Here is a 25,234-nt window from a genome sequence, read left to right on the forward strand (position 1 = left end):
GATCCGTTTGCTAATACAGTTTTCTTGAAATCTGCAATGGGATATTTCTTAGCGCTAGGGAGCTTACAGTGACAAAGGAAATAACCTCAGATAAAAACGTGAGAGAAGCTTTCTGAGAAATTGCTTTCTGATATGTGACTTCATCTCCAAGAGTTACACCACTGTTTCATGCAACCGTTTGCTAGCATTGTTTTTGTGGTTTCTGAGAACTGATATTTCGGATGGGTTTGAAGGGTGTAAGGACAAAGGAAACATCCTCTGAGAAAAACCGGAATGAAGCTTACTGAAAAACTGCTTTGCAATGTGTGAATTCATTTCAAACTGTTACACCACTCTTTCATAGAGGAGTTTGCTGGCACTGATTTTGTGAAATGTCAGAAGTGATGTCTTGGATATCATTGAATCCCATGGTGAATAACGAAATATCCTCAGACAAACCCACAAAGAGGCCTTCTCAGAAACTTCTTTCTTGTGGGTGAATTCAGCTCCCAGAGTTTCATCATTGTTTTCCTTGAGAAGCTTGCTAACACTGTTTTCGCAGAATCTGCAATAAGATACACGGTGGCGCTCCGAGACCGCAAATAACCTTAGCTTAAAAAAAGAGAACAGCTTTCTGAGAAACTGCTTTGTGATGTGTGAATTCAACTCACTGAGTTAAACCTGTATTTGGTGGAGCCATTTCCTAGACCTGTATTGTGGAATCTGAGAACTGATATTTCGAATCCCTTTGAAGACTATAGGGCCAAAGGAAATATCCTCCGATAAAATGAGAAAGAAACTTTCTGGGAAATTTCTCTGTGATCTGTGAATTCTGAATTCATCTCACCAAGTTACATCTTTGTCTTCACGATGCAGTTTGCTAACACTGTTTTCATGGATTCTGCAATGTGATATTTGGGAGCTCATTGATGGCTATGGTGAAAAATGAAATATCCTCAAATAAAAACTGAAAAGAAACCTTCTGAGAACCCGCATGGGGATGTGTGAATTCAATTCTCAGTGTTACACTTTTCTCTTCAGATATCAGTTTGCAAACACAGTTTTCTTGAAAACTGTAATGGTATTCTTCTTAGCGCAATGACGCTTACAGTGTCTAAGGAAATATCCTCAAATAAAAACTTGAAAATAGCTTTCTGAGAAACTTTTTTGTGAACAGTGAATTCATCTCACAGAGATACACCTTTCCCCTTTAGAAGCCATTCGCTAATACTGTTCTTGTGGAATTTGTGAAGTGATATTTGGAATCTAATGGAGGGCTAAGGTGAAAAAGAATATATACTCGGATAAAAACTGGAAAGAAGCGTTCTGACAAACTGCATTGTGACCTGAGAATGCAAGTCACAGAGTTACGCTTTCCTTTTCATTGATTCGTTTGCTCACACTCTTTTCTAGAAATATACATTCTGATATTTCTTAGCAAAATGAAGCTTATGGTGACAAAAGAAATATCCTCAAATAAAAACTAGAAAGTGTCTTTCTGAGAAACTTCTTTGAGATACATCAAGTCATCTCACCGAATAACATCTTTGTCTTCATGAAGCAGTTTACTAACACTGTTTTCGTGGATTCTACAAAGTGATATGTGGGAACTCATTGAGGGCTACGGTGAAAAAGGAAATAACCTCAGATAAAAACTGGAAAGAAGCGTTCTGAGAACACGCATTGGGATGTGTGAATGCATTTCACAGAGTTACAGTTTCCTCTTCAGAGATCAGTTTGCTTAACAGTTTTTGTGAAATCTGCAAAGTGATACTTCTTAGCACAATGAAGATTCTGATGTCTAAGGAAATATCCCCAAATAAAAACTAGAAAATAGCTTTCTGAGAAACTTCTTTGTGATCTGTGTATTTATCTCACAGAGTTACACCTTTAACCTCAAGATGCCGCACGCCTAGTCTGTTCCTGTGGAATTTGCAAAGTGATAGTTGGAAGCCCATGGAGGACTATGATGAAAAAGAAAATATCATCTAATAAAAACTGGAAAGAAGCATTCTGAGAAACTGCATTGTGACCTGTGAATGCAACTCACAGAGTTACACTTTCGTTTTCATTTATCTGCTTGCTACCACTCTTTTCTACAAATCTGCATTGGGATATTTCTTAGCCCAATGAAGTTTACGGTGACAAAGGAAATATCTTCAAAAAAAAAAAAAACATAAAAGAAGCTTTCTGAGAAACTTCTTTGTCATATGTGAATTCATCTCACCAAGTTACAACTTTGTCTTCACAAAGCAGTTTGCTAACACTGTTTTCGTGGATTCTGCAAAGTGATATTTGGGAGCTCATTGAGGGCTATGGTGAAAAAGGAAATATCCTCAGATATAAACTGGAAAGAAATGTTCTGAGAACCCGCATTGGGATGTGTGAATGCAACTCACGGACTTAAACTTTTTTCTTCATAGATCAGTTTGCTAATACAGTTTTCTTGAAATCTGCAATGGGATACTTCTTAGTGCAATGAAGCTTATGGTGACAAAGGAAATATCCTCAAATAAAACCTAGAAAGTAGCTTTCTGAGAAACTTCTTTGTGATCTGTGAATTCAACTCACAGAGTTACACATTTCCCCTCGAGAAGCCGTTTGCTAAGACTGTACTTGTGGAATTTGCAAAGTGATATTTGGAAGCCCTTAGAGGGGTATGGTGAAAAAGAAGATACCCTCAGATAAAAACTGGAAAGAAGCGTTCTGAGGACCTGCATTGTGACCTGTGAATGCAACTCACAGAGTTACACTTTCCTTTTCATTGATCCGTTTGATAACACTCTCTTTTAGAAATCTGCATTGGGATATTTCTTGGCACAATGTAGCTTATGGTGACAAAGCAAATATCCTCAAATAAAAACTAGAACACAGCTTTCTGAGAAACTTCTTTGTGGTGTGTGAATTCATCTCACCGAGTTGCATCTGTACCTTCATGAAGCAGTGTGCTAACACTGTTTTCGTGGATTCTGCAAAGTGATATTTTGGAGCTCATTGAGGGCTATGGTGAAAAAAACCATTGTCTTCAGATAAAAACTGGAAAGAAGCATTCTGAGAACCCGCATTGAGATGTGTGAATGCAACTCACTGTGTTACACTTTTCTCTTCAGAGATCCGTTTGCTAACACAATATTCTTGAAATCTGCAATGGGATACTTTTTAACACGCTGAAGCTTATGGTGACAAAGGAAATATCCTCAAATAAAAACTAGAAAGTAGCTTTCTTTTTTTTTTTTTTTTTTTTTTTTGAGACAGAGTCTTGCTCTGTCGCCCAGGCTGGAGTGCAGTGGCGCAATCTCAGCTCACTGCAAGCTCCACCTCCCGGGTTCACGCCATTCTCCTGTCTCAGCCTCCCGAGTAGCTGGGACTACAGGCGCCCGCCACTGCGCCCGGCTAATTTTTTTTGTATTTATTAGAGACGGGGTTTCACCATGGTCTCGATCTCCTGACCTTGTGATCCGCCTGCCTCGGCCTCCCAAAGTGCTGGGATTACAGGCGTGAGCCACCGCGCCCGGCTAGAAAGTAGCTTTCTAAGAAACTTATTTGTGAGCTGTGAATTCATCTTACAGAGTTACACCTTCCCCTCAAGAAGCCGTTCATTAGATTGTCTTGTGGAATTTGCAAAGTGACATTTGGAAGTGAATGGAGGTCTAAGGTGAAAAAGATAATATCATCAAATAAAAACTGGAAAGAAGCGTTTGGAGAAACTACATTGTGACCTGTGAATGCATCTCACAAAGTTACACTTTCCTTTTCATTTATCCGTTTGCTAACACTCTTTTCAAAAAATCTGCCCTGGAATATTTATCAGCACAATGAATCTTACAGTGACAAAGGAAATATTCTCAAATAAATACTAGAAAGTACCTTTCTGAGAAATTTCTTTGTGATATGTGAATTCATCTCACCGAATTACATCTTTGTGTTCACGACGCAGTTTGCTAACACTGTTTTCATGGTTTCTCCAAAGTGATATTTGGGAGCTCATTTAGGGCTATGGTGAAAAAGGAAATATCCTCAGATAAACACTGAAAAGAAGCGTTCTGAGAACCAACATTGGGATGTGTGAACGCAAATCACATACTTACACTTTTCTCCTCAGAAATCAGTTTGCTAACACAGTTTTCTTGAAATATAAAATAGGATACTTCTTAGCGCAATGAAGCTTATTGTGACAAAGGAAATATCCTCAAATAAATACTAGAAGGTAGCTTTCTGAGAAACTTCTTTGTGATCTCGGAATTCATCTCACAGAGTTAAACATGTCCCCTGAAGAAGCCGTTTGCTAACACTGTTCTTGTGGAATTTGCATAGTGATATTTGGAAGCCCATGGAGGGCTATGGTGAAAAAGAATATATCCTCAGATAAAAAGTTGAAAGAAGCTTTCTGAGAAACTGCACTGTGACCTGTGAATGCAACTCACTGAGTTACACTTTCCTTTTCATTTATTCGTTCACTAACACTCTTTTCTAAAAATCTGCATTGGGATGTTTCTTAGCACAATGAAGCTTATGGTGACAAAGGAAATATCCTCAAATAAAAACTAGTAAGTAACTATCTGAGCAATTTCTTTTTGATATGTGAATTCATCTCAGCGAGTTACATTTTTGTCTTCACGAAGCAATGTGCTAACAATGTTTTCGTGGATTGTACAAAGTGATATTTGGGAGCCTATTCAGGGCTATTGTGAAAAAGTAAATATCCTCCGAAAAACTTTAAGGAGGCTTTCTGAGAACCTGCATTGGGATTTGTGAATGCATCACAGACTTACACTTTTCTCCTCAGAGATCAGTTCACTTACACAGTTTTCTTAAAATCTACAATGGGATACTTCTTTGTGCTATGCAGCTTACACTGACAAAGGAAATAATCTCAGATAAAAACGTGAGAGAAGTTTTCTGAGAAATTGCTTTCTGATATGTGACTTCATCTCCCAGAGTTACACCACTGTTTCATGCAACCGTTTGCTAGCATTGTTTTTGTGGATTCTGAGAACTGATATTTTGGATGGGTTTCAAGAGTATAACGACAAAGGAAATATCTTCTGAGAAAAACCAGAACAAAGCTTTCTGGGAAACTGCTTTTTGATGTGTGAATTCATTTCACACTATTACACCACTGTTTCATGGAGCAGTTTGCTATCACTGATTTTGTGGAATCTCAGAAGTGATATCTTGGATATCATTGAATCCCATGGTGATTAATGAAATATCCTCAGACAAATCTGCAGAGAATCCTTCTCAGAAACTTCCTTGTTGTGGGTGAATTCAGCTCGCAAAGTTTTATCATTATTTTCTCTGAGAAGCTTGCTAAGAGAGTTTTCGCAGAATCTGCAAAAAGACACAAGTTGGCACTCCGAGACCACAAATAACCTTAGCTCAAATAAGATAGCAGCTTTCTGAGAAACTGCTTTGTGATGTGTGAATTCAACTCACTGAGTTAAACCTGTATTTTGTGCAGTCGTTGCTAGCCCTGTTAATGTGGAATCTGAGAACCGATATTTCACATCCCGTTGAAGACTATAGGGCCAAAGAAAATATCCTGAAATAAAATTGAGAAAGAAGCTTTCTGAGAAACTTCTTTGTGGTCTGTGAATTCATCTCACAGTTACATCTTTCCCCTCAAGAAGCCATTCGCTAAGACTGTTCTTGTGGAATTTGAAAGGTGATATTTGAAGCCCATGGACTGCTCTGGTGAAAAAGAAAATATCCTCAGATGGAAACTGGAAAGAAAAGTTCTGAGAAACTGCATTCTGACCTGTGAATGCAACTCACATAGTTACACTTTCCTTTTCATTGATCCGTTTGCTAACACTCTTTTCTAGAAATCTGAATTGGGATATGACTTAGTGCTATGAGGCTTACGGTGATGAAGGAAATATCCTCAAAGGAAAACTAAAAAGTAGATTTCTGAGAAACTTCTTTATGATATGTGAATTCATCTCACCGAGTTACATCTTTGTCTTCACGAAGTAGTTTTCTAAATCTGTTTTTGTGGATTCTGCAAAGTGATATTTGGGAGCTCATTGAGGGCTATGGAAAAAAGAATATATCCTCAGATAAAAACTGGAAAGAAGAATTCTGAGAAACTGGATTGTGACTTGTGAATGCAACTCACAGAGTTATTCTTTCCTTTTCATTGGTCGGTTTCTTAACACGCTTTTCTAGAAATCTGCATTGGGATAATTCTTAATGCAATGAAGCTTACGATGACAAAGGAAATATCCTCAAATAAAAACTAGAAAGTAGCTTTCTGAGAAACTTCTTTATGATGTGTGAATTCATCTCAGCAAGTTACATCATTGTCTTCACGAAGCAGTTTGCTAACACTGTTTTCGTGGATTCTGCAAAGTGACATTTGGGAGCTCATGGAGAGATATGGAGAAAAAGAAAATATCCTCAGATGAAAACTGGAAAGAAGGGTTCTGAGAACCTGCATTGGGATGTGTAAATGCAACTCACGGATTTACACTATTTTCTTCAGAGATCAGTTTGCTAACACAGTTTTCTTGAAATCCGCAATGAGATACTTCTTAGCGCAATGAAGCTTAAGGTGACAAAGGAAATATCCTCAAATAAAAACTAGAAAGCAGCTTTCTGAGAAACTTCTTTGTGATATGTGAATTCTCTCATGGACTTACATCTTTGACTTAACGAAGTAGTTTGATAACACTGTTTTGGATAATTCTGCAAAGTGATATTTGGGAACTCATTGATGGCTATGGTGAAAAATGAAATATCCTCAGATAAAAACTGAAAAGAAGTGTTCTGAGACGCTGCATTGGGATGTGGGACTTCAATATTCAGTGTTACATTTTTCTCTTCAGAGATCAGTTTGCTAACACAGTTTTCTTGAAAACTGTAATGGGATACTTCTTAGCACAATGAAGCTTACAGTGTTTGAGGAAATATCCTCAAATAAAAACATGAAAATAGCTTTCTGAGAAACTTCTTTGTGATCTGTGAATTCATCTCATAGAGTTGCATCATTCCCCTTAAGAAGTTGTTCACTAAGACTGTTCTTGTGGAATTTGCAACTGATATTTGGAAGCCCATGGACTGCTCTGGTGAAAAAGAAAATATCCTCTGAAAAAAAACTGGAAAGAAGCATTCTGAAAAACTGTATTGTGACCTGTGAATGCAACTCACCGAGTTACTCTTTTCTTTTCATTGATCCGTTTGCTAACACTCTTTTCTAGAAATTTGCATTGGGATATTTCTTAGCGCAATGAAGCTTATGGTGACAAAGGAAATATCCTCAAATAAAAACTAGAAAGTAGCCTTCTGAGAAACTTCTTTGTCATATGTGAATTCATCTCACAGAGTTACCCGTTTCCCCTTAAGAAGTCATTTGCTAGCACTGTTCTTGTGGAATTTGCAAAGTGATATTTGGAAGCCAATGGAGGGCTAAGGTGAAAAACAAATTATCCTCAGATAAAAACTGGAAAGAAGCTTTCTGAGAAACTGCATCGTGACCTGTGAATGCAACTCACAGAGATGCACTTTCCTTTTCATTTATCCATTTGCTAACACTCTTTTCAAAAAATCTGCATTGGGATATATCTTAGCGCAATGAGGCTTACAGTGACAATGGAAAATCCTCAAATAAAAACTGGAAAGTAGTTTTCTGAGAAACTTCTTTATGGTATGTGAATTCATCTCACCGTGTGGCATCTTTGTCTTCATGAAACAGTTTGCTAACACTGTTTTTGTGGATTCTGCAAAGTCATATTTGAGAGCTAATTGAGGGCTATTGTGAAAACGGAAATATCCTCAGCTAAAAACTGGAAAGAAGAGTTCTGAAAACCCACATTGGGATGTGTGAAAGCAATGCATGGACTTTCAATTTTCTCTTTGGAGAGCCGTTTGGTAACACAGTTTTCTTGAAATCTGCAATTGCATACTTTTTAGCCCAATGAAGCATATGGTGACAAAGGAAATATCCTCAAATAAAAAATACAAAGTAGCTTTCTGAGAAAAATCTTTATGATCTGTGAATTCATCTCACAGAGTAACAACTTTCCCCTAAGACAGCCGTTTGCTTAGACTGTTCTTGTGGAATTTGCAAAGTGATATTTGGAAGCCGTTGCAGAGCTATGGTGAAAAAGAAAATATCCTCAGATAAAAACTGGAAAGAAGCGTTTTGAGAAACTGTATTGTGACCTGTGAATGCAACTCACAAAGTTACACTTGCCTTTTCATTGATCCGTTTGCTAACACTCTTTTCTTGAAATCTGCATTGGGATATATCTTAGCACAATGAAGCTTACGGTGACAAAGCATATATCCTCAAATAAAAACTCGAAAGTAGCTTTCTGAAAAACTTCTTTTTGATATGTCAATTCATCTCACCGAAGTACATATTTGCCTTCATGAAACAGTTTGCTAACACTGTTTTCGTGGATTCTGCAAAGTGATATTTAGGAGCTCATTGAGGGCTATGGTGAAAAAGGAAATATCCTCAGATAAAAACTGGAAAAAAGCATTCTGAGAATCTGCTTGGGGATTTGTGAATGCAACTCACAGAGTTACACTTTTCTCTTGAGAGATCTGTTTGCTAACACACTTTTCTTCAAATCTGCAATGTATACTTCTTAGTGCAATGAAGCTTACTGTGACAAAGGAAATATCCACAGATAAAAACTAGAAAGTACCTTTCTGAGAATCTTCTTTGTGATCTGTGAATTCATGTCACAGAGTTACACCTTTCCCATCAGGAAGCCATTCACTAAGACTGTTCTTGTGGAATTTAGAAAGCGATATTTGGAAGCCCATGGAGCGCTATGGTGAAAAAGAAAATATCCTCAGATAAAAACTGGAAAGAAGCGTTCTGAGAAACAGCATTGTGACCTGTGAATGCATCTCACAGGATTACACTTCCCTTTTCTTGATCCGTCTGCTAACACTGTTTTCTAGAAAACAACATTGGGATATTTCTTAGTGCAATGAAGCTTACGTTGACAAAGGAATTGTCCTCAAATAAAAACTAGAAAGTAGTTTTCTGAGAAACTTCTTTGTGATATGTGAATTCATCTCACTGAGCAACATCTTTGTCTCCATGAAGCAGTTTGCTAACACTATTTTCGTGGATTCTGCAAAGTGATATTTCGGAGCTCATTGAAGGCTACGGTGAAAAAGGAAACATCCTCAGATAAAAACTGGAAGGAAGCATTCTGAGAACCCGCATTGGGATGTGTGAATGCAACTCATGGACTTATACTTTTCTCTTCAGAGATCAGTTTGCTAACACAGTTTTCTTGAAATCTGCAATGGGATACTTCTTAATGCAATGAAGCTTATGGTGACAAAGGAAATATCCTCAAATAAAAACTAGAAAGTAGCTTTCTGAGAAAATTCTTTGTGATCTGTGAATTCATCTCACAGAGTACACTTTTCCCCTAAACAGTCGTTTGCTGAGACTGTTCTTAGGGAATTTGCAAAGTGATGTATGGAAGCCATTGGAGGACTATGGTGAAAAAGGAAATATCCTCGGATAAAAACTGGAAAAATCCGTTCTGAAAAACTGCATTGTGGCCTGTGAAAGTAACTCACAGAATTACACTTTCCTTTTCATTGATCTGTTTGCTAACACTCTTTCTAGAAATCTGCATTGGGATGTTTCTTAGCACAATGAAGCTTATGGTGACAAGGGAAATATCCTCAAATAAAAACGAGAAAGTAGCTTTCTGAGAGACAACTTTGTGATCTGTGAATTCATCTCACAGAGATTCACCTTTCCCCTTAAGAAGCCATTCACTACAGCTGTTCTTATGGAATTGGCAAGGAGATATTTGGAACCCCAAGGAGGGCTATGATGAAAAAGAAATTATCTTCAGATAAAATCTGGAAAGAAGGGTTCTGGGAAACTGCATTATAACCTGTGAATGCAACTCACAGAGTTACAATTTCCTTTCATTGATCCGTTTGCTAACACTCTTTTCTAGAAATCTGCATTGCGAAGTTTCTTAGTGCAATGAAGCTCACGGTAACAAAGGAAATATCCTAAAATAAAAACTAGAAAGTAGCTTTGAGAGATACTTCTTTGTGATATGTGAATTCATCTCACCGAGTTACATCTTTGTCTTCACGAAGCAGTTCGCTAACACTGTTTTGTTGGATTCTGCAAAGTGATATTTGGGAATTCATTGAGGGCTATGGTGAAAAAAAAAAAATATCCTCAGCTAAAAACTGGAAGGAAGAGTTCTGAGAATCCGCATTGGGATGTGTGAATGCAACTCACGAACTTAAACTTTTCTCTTCAGATATCAGTTTGCTAATACGGTTTTCTTGAAATCTGCAATGGGATACTTCTTAGTGCAATGAATGTTATGGTGACAAAGGATATATCCTCAGATAAAAAGTAGAAAGAAGATTTCTTAGAAACTTCTTTGTGATGTGTGAATTCATCTCTCAGAGTTACACTTGCATTTCATGGAGCTGTCGATTAACTCTGACTTTGAGGAAACTGAGAAGGGCTACTTCGATCGCATTGAGGCCTATGCTGATAAAGGAAATATCCTCCATCAAAAAAGTGAAAGAAACTTTGTGAGAAACTTCTTTGTGATATGAGAATGCATCTCACAGAGTTACAACTTAGTTTTCATGAAGCAGTTTGCTAATACTTTTCTCGTGGAATCTGAAATGTGTTATTTGGGAGCGCATTGAGGCCTATGGTGAAAAAGGAAATATCTTCAGATACTAACTAGAAAGAATCTTTCTCAGAAATTGGTTTCTGATGTGTGAATTCATCACACAGAGTTTCACTCTTCCCTTCTTGTATCAGTTTGTTAACACTGTTTTCGTGGATTCTACAAAGTGATATTTGGGAGCTCATTGAGGTCTATGGTGAAAAAGGAAATATCCTCCGATAAACACTGGAAAGAAGCGTTCTCAGAACCCGCATTGTACAGTGTGAATGAAACGCACAGAGTTACACTTTTCTCTTCAGAGATCAGTTTGCTAACACAGTTTTCTTGAAATCTGACATCGGATACTTCTTAGTGCTATGCAGCTTACAGTGACAAAGAAAATAACCTCAGATAATAACGTGAGAGAAGCTTTCTGAGAAATTGCTTTCTGATATGTGACTTCATCTCACAGAGTTACACCACTATTTCTTGTAACCGTTTGCTAGCATTGTTTTCATGGATTCTGAGAACTGATATTTCGGATGGATTTGAAGAGTATAAGGACAAAGGAAACATCTTCCGAAAAAAAACAGAATGAAGCTTACTGAGAAACTGCTTTGTGATGTGTGAATTCATTTCACACTGTTACACCACTCTTTTATGGAGGAGTTTGCTGGCACTGATTTTGTGGAATCTCAGAAGTGGTGTCTAGGATATCATTTAATCCCATGGTGAATAATGAAATATCCTCAGACAAACCGGCAAAGAAGCCTTCTCAGAAACTTCTTTGTTGTGGGTGAATTCAGCTCCCAGAATTTCATCATGGTTTTCATTGAGAAGCTTGCTAAAACTGTTTTCGCAGAATCTGCAATAAGACACACGGTGGCTCTCCGAGACTACAAAAAACCTTAGCTCAAACAGGAAAACAGCTTTCTGAGAAACTCCTTGGTGATGTGTGAATTCAATTCACTGAGTTAAATCTGTATTTGGTGGAGCCGTTTCCTAGCCCTATATTGTGGAATATGAGAACCGATATATCAGATCCCTTTGAAGACTATAGGGTCAAAGGAAATATACTCCGATAAAATGAGAAAGAAAGTTTCTGGGAAACTTCTCTGTGATCTCTGAGTTCATCTCACAGAGCTGCACCTTTCCCCTCAAGAAATCGTTCACTAAGACTGTTCTTGTGGAATTTGCAAAGTGATATTTGGAACCCATGGAGGGCTATGGTGAAAAAGAATATATCCTCAGATAAAAACTGGAAAGAAGCTTTCTGAGAAACTGCATTGTGACCTGTGAATGCAACTCACAGAGATACACTTTCCTTTTAATTTATCCGTTTGCTAATACTCTTTTCAAAAAATCTGCATTGGGATACATCTTAGCACAATGAGGCTTACAGTGACAATGAAAATATCCTCAAATAAAAACTAGAAAGTAGTTTTCTGAGAAACTTATTTATGGTATGTGAATTCATCTCACCATGTGACATCTTTGTCTTCATGAAACAGTTTGCTAACACTGTTCTTGTGAAATTTGCAATGTGATATTTGGAAGCCCTTGGAGGGCTATGGTGAAAAAGATAATATCCTCAGAGAAAAACTGGAAAGAAACGTTCTGAGAAACTGCATTGTCACTTGTGAATGTAACTCAGAGTTACACTTTCCTTTTTATTGATCCGTTTGCTAACACTGTTTTCAAAAAATCTGCATTGGGATGTTTCTTAGCGCAAAGAAGCTTTCGGTGACAAAGGAAATATGCTCAAATAAAAACTAGAAAGAAGCTTTCTGAGAAACTTCTTTGTGATGTATGAATTCATCTCACAGAGTTTCACTTGCGTATAATGGAGGTGTCGATTAACAGTGTCTTTGAGGAAACTGAGAAGGGCTACTTCGATCGCATTGAGGTCTATGCTTATAAATGAAATATCATCCATCCAAAAAGTGAAAGGAACTTTGTGAGAAACTTCTTTGTGATACGTGAATGCATCTCACAGTGTTACAACTTAGTCTTAATGAAGCAGTTTGCTAACACTGTTTTCGTGGAATCTGAAATGTGTTATTTGAGAGCACATTGAGGCCTATGGTGAAAAATGAAATATCTTCAGATACTAACTAGAAAGAATAATTCTCAGAAATTGGTTTCTGATGTGTGAATTCATCACACAGAGGTTCACTTATCCCTTCTTGTAGCAGTTTGCTAACACAGTTTTTGTGGATTCTACAAAGTGATATTTGGGAGCTCATTGAAGGCTATGGTGAAAAAGGAAATATCCTCCGATAAACACTGGAAAGAAACGTTCTGAGAACCCGCATTGGGATGTGTGAATTCAACTCACAGACTTACACTTTTCTCTTCAGAGATCAGTTTGATAACACAGTTTTCGTGAAATCTGCAATGGGATACTTTTTAGCGCTATGTAGTTAACAGTGACAAAATAACCTCAGATAAAAATGTGAGAGAATCTTTCTGAGAAATTGCTTTCTGATATGTGACTTCATCTCACAGAGTTACACCACTATTTCATGCAACCATTTACTAGCATTGTTTTTGTGGATTATGAGAACTGATATTTTGGATGGGTTTGAAGAGAAAAATGACAAAGAAAATATCTTCCGAGAAAAACCAGAATGAGGCTTTCTGAGAAACTGCTTTGTGATGTGTGAATTCATTTCACACTGTTACATCTCTCTTTCATCTAGCAGTTTGCTAGCACTGATTTTGTGGAATCTCAGAAGTGATATCTTGGATATCATTGAATTCCATGGTGAATAATGAAATGTCCTCAGACAAATGTGCAGAGAAGCCTTCTCAGAAACTTCTTTGTTGTAGGTGAATTCAGCTCACAGAGTTTCATCATTTGTTTTCATTGAGAAGCTTGCTAACAGTGTTTAAGCAGAATCTGCAATAAGACACACGGTGGTGCTCCGAGACCACAAATAACCTTAATCAAACCAGAAAGCAGCTTTCTGAGATACTGCTTGGTGAGGTGTGAATTCAACTCAGTAAGTTAAACCTGTATTTCATGGAGCCATTTGCTAGCTCTGCTTTTGTGGAATCTGAGAACCGATATTTCGGATCCCTTTAAAGACTATAGGGCCAAAGGAAATATCCTCCAATGAAAATGAGAAAGAAGCTTTCTGAGAAACTTCTCTGTGAACTGTGAATTCATCTCACAGAGTTGCATCTTTCCCCTCAAGAAGCCGTTTGCTAAGACTGTTCTTGTGGAATTTGCAAAGTGATATTTCGAAGCCCATGGACTGCTCTGGTCAAAAGAAAATATCCTCAGATAAAAACTGGAAAGATGTGTTCTGAGAAACTGCATTGTGACCTGTGAATGCAACTCACAAAGTTACACTTTCCTTTTCATTTATCCGTTTGCTAACATTCTTTGCTAGAAACCTGCACTGGGATATTTCTTAGCGCAATGAAGCTTATGGTGACAAAGGAAATATCTTCAAATAAAAACTAGAAAGTTGCTTTCTGAGAAACTTCGTTGTGATATGTGAATTCATCTCACCGAGTTACATCTTTGTCTTCATGAGGCAGTTTGCTAACATTGTTTTCGTGGATTCTGCAATGTGATATTTGGGAGCCCATTGAGGGCTATGGTGAAAAAGGAAATATCCTAAGATAAAAACTGGAAAGAAGAGTTCTGAGAACACGCATTGGGATGTGTGAATGCAACTCAGGGACTTACACATTTTTCTTCAGAGTTCAGTTTGCTAACACAGTTTTCTTGAAACCTGCAATGGGATACTTCTTAGCGCAATGAAGTTTGTGGTGACTAAGGAAATAACCTCAAGTAAAAACTAGAAAGTAGCTTTCTGAGAAACTTCTTTGTGATCTGTGAAATCGTCTCACAGAGTTACACCCTTGCACTCAGGAAGCCAATCGCTAAGACTGTTCTTGTGGAATTTGCAATGTGATATTAGGAAGCCCATGGAGGGCTATGGTGAAAAAAAAAATCCTCAGATAAAAACTGGAAAGAAGCATTTTGAGAAACTACAATGTGACCTGTGAATGCAACTCACAGTGTTACACTTTCCTTCTCATTGATCCGTATGCTAACACTCTTTAATAGAAATCTGCATTGGGATATTTCTTAGTGCAATGAAGCTTACGGTGACAAATGAAACATCCTCAAATAAAAACTAGAAAACAACTTGCTGAAAAAAATTCGTTGTGATATGTGAATTCATCTCAACGAGTTACATCTTTGTCTTCACGAAGCAGTTTGCTAACTCTGTTTTCGTGGATTCTGCAAAGTGATATTTGGGAGCACACTGAGGGCTATGTTGAAAAAGGAAATATCCTAAGATAAAATCTGAAAAGACGCATTCTGACATCGCACGTTGGGATGTTTGAATACAACTCACAGTGTTACACTTTTCTCTTCTGAGATCAGTTTGCTAGCACAGTTTTCTTGAAATCTGAAATGGGATACTTCTTAGCACTATGAAGTTTATGGTGTCTAAGGAAATATCCTCAAATAAAAACTTGAAAATAGCTTTCTGAGAAACTTCTTTTTGATCTGTGAGTACATCTCACAGAGTTACACCTTTCCCTTTAAGAAACCATTCGCTAACACTGTTCTTTTGGAATTTGCTAAGTGATATTTGGAAGCCAATGGAGGGCTAAGGTGAAAAAGAAAATATCCTCAGATATAAATTGGAAAGAAGCGTTCTGAGATACTGCATTGTGACCTGTGACTGCAACTCACAGAGTTACTCTTTCTTTTTCATTGATCCGTTTGCTAACACTGCTCTCTAGATATCTGCATTGGGATATTTCTTTGCACAATGAAGCTTATGGTGACAAAGAAAATATCCCCAAGTAAAAACCAGAAAGTAGCTTTCTGAGAAACTTCTTTATAATATGTGAATTCATCTCACAGAGTTACAGCTTTCCCATCAAGAATTCGTTCACTAAGACTGTTCATGTGGAATTTGCAAAGTGATATTTGGAAGTCCATGGAAGGCTATGGTGAAAAAGAATATATCCTTAGATAAAAACTGGAAAGAAGCGTTCTGAGAACCCGCCTTGGAATGTGTGAATGCAAGTCACGGACTCACACTTTTTTCTTCAGAGATGAGTTTGCTAACTCAGTTTTCTTGAAATCTGCTGTGGGATATTTCATAACACAATGTGGCTTACAGTGACAATGAAAATATCCTCAAATGAAAACTAGAAAGTAGCTATCTGAGAAACGTCTTTGTGATCTGGGAATTCATCTCACAGAGTTACACCTGTCTCCTATAGAAGCTGTTCATTAAGACTTTCTTGTGGAATTTTCAAAGTGATATTTGGAAGCCAATGGAGGGCTACAGTGAAAAAGAAAATATCCCTAGATAAAACCTGGAAGTACTTTCTGGAAATTGCATTGTGGCCTGTGAATGCAACTCACAGAGTTACACTTTCCTTTTCATTCATCCGTTTGCTAACACTCTTTTGTAGAAATCTGCATTGGGATGTTTCTTAGCACAATGAAGCTTACGGTGACAAAGGAAATAACCTCAAAAAAAAAAACGTGAAAGAAGCTTTCTGGGAAACTTCTTTGTGATATGTGAATACATCTCACCGAGTTACATCTTAGTCTTCATGAAGTAGTTTGTTAACACACTTTTCGTGGTTTATGCAAAGTGATATTTGGGAACTCATTGAGGGCTATGGTGAAAAAGGAAATATCCTAAGATAAAAACTAGAAAGAAGAGTTTGGGAACCTGCATTGGGATGTGTGAATGCAACTCACGGACTTACACTTTTTTCTTCAGAGATCAGTTTGCTACCACAGTTTTCTGGAAATTTACAATGGGATATTTCTTAGTGCAATGAAGCTTACAGTGGCAAAGGAAATATCCTCAAAGTAAAACTAGAAAGTGGCTTTCTGAGAAACTTCTTTATGATCTGTGAATTCATCACACAGAGTTTCACTTTTCTTCTCAGGAAGCCGTTCACTAAGACTGTTCTTGTGGAATTTGCAAAGTGATATTTGGAAGCCGATGGAGGACTATGGTGAAAAAGGAAATATCCTCAGATAAAAACTGGAAAAAAGTGTGCTAAGAAATTACATTGGGATGTGTGAATGCAACTCACGGACTTACACTTGTTTCTTCAGAGATCAGTTTGCTAACACAGTTTTATTGAAATCTGCAATGGGATACTTCTTAGTGCAATGAAGCTTATGGTGACAAAGGAGTTATCCTTAAATAAAAACTAGAAAGTAGCTTTCTGAGAAACTTCTTTGTGATATGTGAATTCATCTCACCAAGTTACATCTTTGTCTTCAGGAAGCAGTTTGCTAACACTGTTTTCATGGGTCCTGCAAAGTGATATTCGGGAGCTCATTAATGGCTATGGTTAAAAAGGAAATATCTTCATATTAAAACTGGAAGGAAGCGTTCTGAGAACCTGAATTGGGATGTGTGAATGCAACTCAGACACTTACACCTTTGTCTTCAGAGATCAGTTTGCTAACACAGTTTTCTTGAAATCGGCAATGGGATAATTGTTAGTGCAATGAAGCTTACGGTGACATAGGAAATATTCTCAAATGAAAACTAGAAAGTAGCTTTCTGAGGAACTTCTTTGTGATCTGTGTTTTCATCTCCGAGAGTTACACCTTCACCCTCAAGAAGCCATTCACTAAGGCTATTCTTGTGGAATTTGCAAAGTGATATTTGGAAGCCCATGGAGGGCTATGGTCAAAAAGAAAATATCCTCAGATAAAAACTGGAAAGAAGCGTTCTCAGAAAGTGCATTGTGATCTGTGAGTGCAACTCACAGAGTTACGATTTCCTTTTCATTGATCGGTTTGCTAACACTCTTTACTAGAAATCGGCATTGGGATATTTCTTAGCACAATGAAGTTAACGGTGACAAAGGAAATATCCTCAAATACAATCTAGTAAGTAGCTTTCTGAGAAACTTCTTTGTGATAAGTGAATTCATCTCACCGAGTTACATCTTTGTCTTCACGAAACACTTTGCTAACACAGTTTTCTTGAAATCTGCAATGTATAATTCTTAGCACAATGAAGCTTATGGTGACAAAGGAAATGTCCTCAAATAAAAATCAGAAAGTAGCTTTCTGACAAATTTCTTTGTGATATGTGAATTCATCTCATCAAGCTACATCTTTGTCTTCAGGAAGCAGTTTGCTAACACTGTTTTCGTAGATTCTGCAACGTGATATTTGGGAGCTCATTGATGGTTATGGTGAGAAAAGAAATATCCTCAGATAAAAATATGGAAAGAATCATTCTGAGAACCCAAATTTGGATTTGTGAATGTAACTCACGGACCTAAACTTTTCTCTTCAGAGATTAGTTTACTAACACTGTTTTCTTGAAATTTCCAATGGGATCCTTCTTAGCACAATGAACCTTACGATGACAAAGGAAAAATCTTCAAATAAAAACTAGAAAGTAGCTTTCTGAGAAACTGCTTCGTGATGTGTGAATTCAACTCACTGAGTTAAACCTGTATTTGGTGGAACCTTTCCTAGCCGTGTATTGTGGAATTTGAGAACCGATATTTTGGATCCCTTTGAAGACTATAGGGCCAAAGAAAATATCCTCCGATAAAATGAGAAAGAAACTTTCTGGGGAACTTCTCTGTCATCTGTGAATTCATCTCACAGAGTTACACATTTCCCCTCAAGAAGCCGTTCGCTAAGACTGTTCTTGTGGAATTTGCAAAGTGATATTTGGAAGCCCATGGAGGGCTATGGTGAAAAAGAATATATCCTCAGATAAAAACTGCAAAGACGCGTTCTGAGAAACTGCCTTGTGAACTGTGAATGCAGCTCACAGAGTTACACTTTCCTTTTCATTGATCCGTTTGCTAACACTCTTTTCTGGAAATGTGCTTTGGGATGTTTCTTAGCGCAATGAAGCTTACCGTCACAAAGGATATATCCTCAAATAAAATCTAGAAAGTACCTTTCAGAGAAACTTCTTTGTGATATGTGGATTCATCTCACCAAGTTGTAGCTTTGTCTTCATGAAGGAGTTTGCTAACACTGTTTTCGTGGATTCTGCAAAGTGATATTTGGGAGCTCATTGAGGGCTATGGTGAAAAAGGAAATATCCTCCGATAAAAACTGCAAAGAATCGTTCTGAGAAACCACACTGGGACCTGTGAATGCAACTCACAGACGTACACATTTGTCTTCAGCGATCAGATTGCTAACACAGTTTTCTTGACATCTGTAATGGGATACTTCTTAGCGCTATGCAGCTTACAGTGACAAAGGAAATAACCTCATATAAAGATTTGAGAGAAGCTTTCTGATAAATGGCTTTCTGATATGTGACTTCATCTAACAGAGTTACACCTCTATTTTGTGCAGACGTTTGCTAGTATTGTTTTTGTGGATTCTGAGAACTGATATTTCGTATGGATTTGAAGAGTATAAGGAGATCGGAAATATCCTCCGAGAAAAAACAAAATGAAGCTTTCTGAGAAACTGCTCTGTGATGTGTGAATTCATTTCACATTGTTACACCACTCTTTCATGGAGCAGTTTGCTAGCTCTGATTTTGTGGATTCTCAGAAGTGATATCTTGGATATCGTTGAATCCCATGGTGAACAATGAAATATCCTCAGACAAATCTGCAGAGAAGCCATCTCAGAAACTTCTTTGTTGTGGGGGAATTCAGCTCACAGAGTTTCATCATTGTTTTCATTGAGAAGCTTGCTAAATGTGTTTTTGCAGAATCTGCAATAAGACACATGGTGTGCTCTGAGGCCACAAATAACCTTAGCTCAAATCAGAAAGCATCTTTCTAAGAAACTGCTTTGTGATGTGTGAATTCAACTCAGTGAGTTAAACCTGTATTTCATGGAGTCGTTTGCAAGCCCTGTTTTTGTGGAATCTCAGAACCGATATTTCGGATCCCTTTGAAGAGTATAGGACCAAACGATATATCCTCCAAAAAAAAGTGGAAAGAAGTTTTCTGAGAAACTTTTCTGTTGTCTGTGAATTCATCTCACAGAGTTGTATCTTTCCGCTCAAGAAGCTGTTCACTAAGACTGTTCTTGTGGAATTTGCAAAAGGATATTTGGAAGCCAATTATGGGCTACAGTGAAAAAGAAAATATCTTCAGAAAAGAACTGGAAAAAAGAGTTCTGAGAAACTGCGTTGTGACCTGTGAATGCAACTCACAGAGTTACACTTTCCTTTTCATTGATCCGTTTTCTAACACTCTTTTCTAGGTATCTGCTTTGGGATATTTCGTAGTGCAATGAAGCTTACGGTGACAAAGGAAATATCCTCAAATAAAAAGTAGAAAGTATCTTTCTGAGAAACTTATTTGTGATATGTGAATTCATCTCAGAGAATCACATCTCTGTCTTCACGAAACAGTTTGCTAACACTGTTTTTGTGGGTTCTGAAATGTGATATTTGGGAGCTGAAGGAGGGCTATGGTGAAAAAGGAAATATCCTCAGATAAAAACTGAAAAAAGCGTTCTGAGAACCCACATTGGGATGTGCGAATGTAATTCACAGACTTACACTTTTTTCTTCAGAGATTGTTTGGTAAAACAGTTTTCTTGAAATCTGCCATGGGATAATTCTTAGTGCAATGAAGCTTAAGGTGACAAAGGAAATATCCTGAAAAAAAAAACTAGAAAGTAGCTTTCTGAGAAACTTGTTTATGATATGTGAATTCATCTCACCAAGTTACTTATTTGTCTTCATGAAACAGTTTGCTAACACTCGTTTTGTGGATTCGGCACAGTGATACTTGGATCTCATTGAGGGTTATTGTGAAAAAGGAAATAGCCTCAGATAAACACTGAAAAGAAGCGTTCTGAGAACCTGCATTGGGATGTGTGAATACAACTCACAGGTTAACACTTTTTTCCTCTGAGATCAGTTTCCTAACACAGTATTTTTGAAATCTGCAATGGGATACTTCTTACCACAATGAAGCTTATGGTGACAAAGGAAATATCTTCAAATAAAAACTAGAAAGTAGCTTTCTGAGAATCTTCTTTGTGATTTCTGAATTCATCTCACAGAGTTACACCTTTCACCTCAGGAAGCTGTTCACTAAGACTGGTCTGTTGGAATTTGCAAAGTGATATTTGGAAGACCACGGAGGGCTATGGTGAAAAAGAAAATATAGTCAGATAAAAACTGCAAAGAAGTGGTCTGAGAAACTGCATTGTGATCTGTGAATGCAACTCATAGAGTTACATTTTCCTTTTCATTGAACCGTTTCCTAACACTCTTTTCTAGAAATCTGCATTGGGATATTTCTTAGTGCAATGAAGCTTATAATGACAAAGGAAATATCCTCAAATAAACACCAGAAATTAGCTTTCTGAGAAACTTCTTTGTCACAGTTTTCTCTGCAGAGATCAGTTTGCTAACACAGTTTGCTTGAAATTCTGTAACAGGATACCTCTTAGAGCCATGAAGCTTACTGTGACAAAGGAAATATCCTCAAATGAAAACTAGAAAGTAGCTTTCTGAGAAACTTCTTTGCAATATGTGAATTCATCTCACCGAGTTACATCTTTGTCTTCACGAAGTACTTTGCTAACACTGTTTTTGTGGATTCTACAAAGTGATATTTGGGAGCTCATTGAGGGCTATGGTGAAAAAGGAAATATCCTCAGATAAAAACTCGAAAGAAGCATTCTGAGAACCCATATTGGTTTGCTAACACAGTTTTCTTGAAATGTGCAATGGTATACTTCTTAGTGCAATGAAGCTTACGGTGACAAAGGAAATATCCTTATATAAAAACTAGAGAGTAGCTTTCTGAGAAACTTCTTTGTGATCTGTGAATTCATCTCACAGTTACCCCTCAGGAAGACGTTCACTAAGACTGTTCTTGTGGAATACTCACAGTGATATTTGGACCATGGAGGGCTATGGTGAAAAAGGAAATATCCTCAGATAAAAAGTGGAAAGAAGTGTTCTGAGGACGTGCATTGGGATGCGTGAATGCAACTCACGGACTTACACTTTTTTCTTAAGAGATCAGTTTACTAACACAGTTTTCTTGAAATCTGCAATGGAGAACATCTGAGTGCAATGAAGCTTATGGTGACAAAGGAAATATCCTCAAATAAAATCTAGAAAGTAGCTTTCTGAGGAACTTCTTTGTGATCTGTGAAATCATCTCATAGAGTTACACCTTTCCTCTCAGGAAGCCGTTTACTAAGACTGTTCTTGTGGAATTTGCAAAGTGATATTTGGAAGCCCTTGGAGGGCTATGGTGAAAAAGAAAATATCCTCAGATAAAATCTGGAAAGAACTGTTCTGAGAAACGGCATTGTGACCTGTGAATGCAACTCACAGAGTTACCGTTTGCTTTTCATTGATCCTAGGCTAACACTCTTTTCTAGAAGTCTGCATTGGGATGTTTCTTAGTGCAATGAATCTTACGTTGACAAAGGAAATATCCTCACATAAAAACTAGAAAGTAGCTTTCTGAGATTCTTCTTTGTGATATGTGAATTCATCTCACAGAGTTACATCTTTGTCTTCAAGAAACAGTTTGCTAACGCTGTTTTCATGGATTCTGCAATGTGATGTTTGGGAGCTCTTTGTGGGCTATGGTGAAAAAGGAAATATTCTCAGATAAAAACTAGAAAGAAGAGTTCTGAGAACCCACATTGGGATTCGTGAATGCAACTCACAGACTTACAGTTTTATGTTCAGAGATCAGTTTGCTAACACAGTTTTCTTGAAATATGCAATGCAATACTTCTTAGCGCAATGTAGCTTACGGTGACAAAGGATATATCCTCTGAGAAAAACTAGAGAACGGTGACAAAGGATATATCCTCTGAGAAAAACTAGAGAAAACCTTTCTTAGAAACTTCTTTTTGATGTGTGAATTCATCTCACAGAGTTACACTTGCGTTTCATGGAACTTTCGATTAATAGTGTCTTTTAGGAACCTGAGAAGGGCTACTTCAATCGCATTGAGGACAACGCTGATAAAGGAAATATCTTCCAACAAAAAAGTGAAAGGAAACTTTGTGAGAAACTTCTTTGTGATATGTGAATTCATCTCACAGTGTTACAACTTCATCGTCATGAAGCAGTTTGCTAACACTGTTTTCGTGGAATCTGCAAAGTGTTATTTGGGAGCACATTGAGGCCTATGGTGAAAAAAGGAAATGTCCCTGGATCCTAACTAGAAAGAAGCTTTCTCAGAAATTGCTTTTTGATGTGTCAATTCATCACTCAGAGTTTCACATTTCTCTTCTTGTAGCATTTTGCTAACACTGTTTTTGTGGATTCTGCAAAGTAATATTTGGGAGCTCATTGAGGGTTAGGGTGAAAAAGGACATATCCTCAGAAAAAAACTGGAAAGAAGCGTTTTGAGAACCCGCATTGCACTGTGTGAATGCAGCTCACAGAGTTACATTTTTCTCTTCAGAGATCAGTTTGCTAACACAGTATTCTTGAAATCTGCAATGTATACTTCTTAGTGCAATGAAACTTACGGTGACAAAGGAAATATCCTCAAATAAAAACTAGAAAGTAGCTTTCTAAGAAACTTCTTTGTGATCTGTGATTTCATCTCACAGAGTTACACCTTTATCCTCAAGAAGCCGTTCGCTAAGACTTTTCTTGTGGAAATTGCAAACTGATATTTGGAAGCCAATGGAGGGCTATGGTGAAAAAGAAAATATCCTCAGGTAAAAACTGGAAAGAAGTGTTCTGAGAAACTACATTGTGACCTGTGAATGCAACTCACAGAGTTACACTTTCGTTTTCATTGATCTATTTGTTAACAGTCTTTTCTAGAAATCTGCAATGGAGTACTTCTTAGCGCAATGAAGATTATGCTGACAAAGGAAATAACCTCAAATAAATACTAGAAAGTAGCTTTCCTAGAAACTTCTTAGTGATATGTCTATTCATCTCACCGAATTACATCTTTTTGTTCATGAAGCAGTTTGCTAACACTGTTTTTTGGATTCTGGAAAGTGATATTTGGGAGCTCATTGAGGGCTATGGTGAAAAAGGAAATATCCTCAGATAGAAACTGGAAAGAAGCGTTCTGAGAATCTGCATTGGGATGTGTGAATGCAACTCACAGAGTTACACTTTCTCTTCAGAGATCATTTTTTTTAACACAGTTTCCTTGAAATCTGCAATGGGATACTTCTTAGCGTAATGAAGCTTACAGTGTCTAAGGAAATATCCTCAAATAAAAACTGGAAAATAGCTTTCTGAGAAACTACTTTGTGATCTGTGAGTTCATCTCACAGAGTTACCCCTTTCCCCTCAAGAATCCATTCGTTAAGGCTGTTCTTGTGGAATTTGCGAAGTGATATTTGTAAACCCATGGAGGGCTATGGTGAAAAAGGGAATATCCTCAGATAAATACTGGAAAGAGGCATTCTGAGAAACTGCATTATGATCTGCGAATGCAACTCAGTGTTACACTTTCCTTCTCATTGATCCGTTTGCTAATACGCTTTTCTAGAAATCTGCATTGGGATATTTCTTAGCGCAATTCAGCTTATGGTGAAAAAAGAAATATCCTCAAATAAAAACTAGAAAACAACTTTCTGGAAAACTTCTTTGTGATATGTGAATTCATCTCAGCGAGTTACATATTTGTCTTCATGAAGAAGTTTGCTAACTGTGTTTTCGTGGATTCTGCAAAGTGATATTTGGGAGTACATTGAGGGCTATGTTGAAAAAGGAAATATCCTAAAATAAAAACTGAAAACACGCGTTCTGACAACCTGCATTGGGATGTTTGAATGCAACTCACAGTGTTATACATTTCTCTTTAGAGATCAGTTTACTAACACAGTTTTCTTGAAATCTGCAAAGGAATACTTCTTAGTGCAATGAAGCTTACAGTGTCTAAGGAAACATCCTCAAACAAAAACTTGAAAATAGCTTTCTGAGAAACTTCTTTGTGATCTGTGAGTAAATCTCACAGAGTTAAACTTTTCCCCTTAAGAAGCCGTTCGCTAAGACTATTCTTTTGTGGAATTTGCTAAGTGATATTTGGAAGCCAAGAGTGGGCTAAGGTGAAAAGGAAAATATCCTCAGATAAAAACTGGAAAGAAGCGTTCTGAGATACTGCATTGTGACCTATGAATGCAACTCACAGAGTTACTCTTTCTTTTATGTTGATCCGTTTGCTAACACTATTTCTAGAAATCTGCATTGGAATATTTCTTTGTGCAATGAAGGTTATGGTGACAAAGAAAGTATCCACAAATAAAAACTGGAAAGCAGCTTTCTGAGAAACTTCTTTATGATATGTGAATTCACCTCACCGAGTTACATTTTTGTCTCACGAAGCAGTTTGATAACTCTGTTTTCGTGGATTCTGCAGAGTGATATTTGGGAGCTCATTGAGGGCTATGGTGAAAAAAGAAATATCCTCAGACAAAAACTGAAAAGAAGCGTTCCGAGAACCCATATTGGGATGTGTGAATGCAATTCACGGACTTACACTTTTTTCTTCAGAGATCAGTTTGCTAACACAGTTTTCTTGAAATCTGCATTGGGATATTTCTTAGCGCAATGAAGCTTACGGTGACAAAGGATATATCCTCAAATAAAATCTAGAAAGTAGCTTTCTGAGAAACTTCTTTGTGATCAGTGAATTCGTCTCACAGAGTT

This window comes from Chlorocebus sabaeus, chromosome 2, assembly GCF_047675955.1.
Source record: "Chlorocebus sabaeus isolate Y175 chromosome 2, mChlSab1.0.hap1, whole genome shotgun sequence".
NCBI classification, from domain to species: domain Eukaryota; kingdom Metazoa; phylum Chordata; class Mammalia; order Primates; family Cercopithecidae; genus Chlorocebus; species Chlorocebus sabaeus.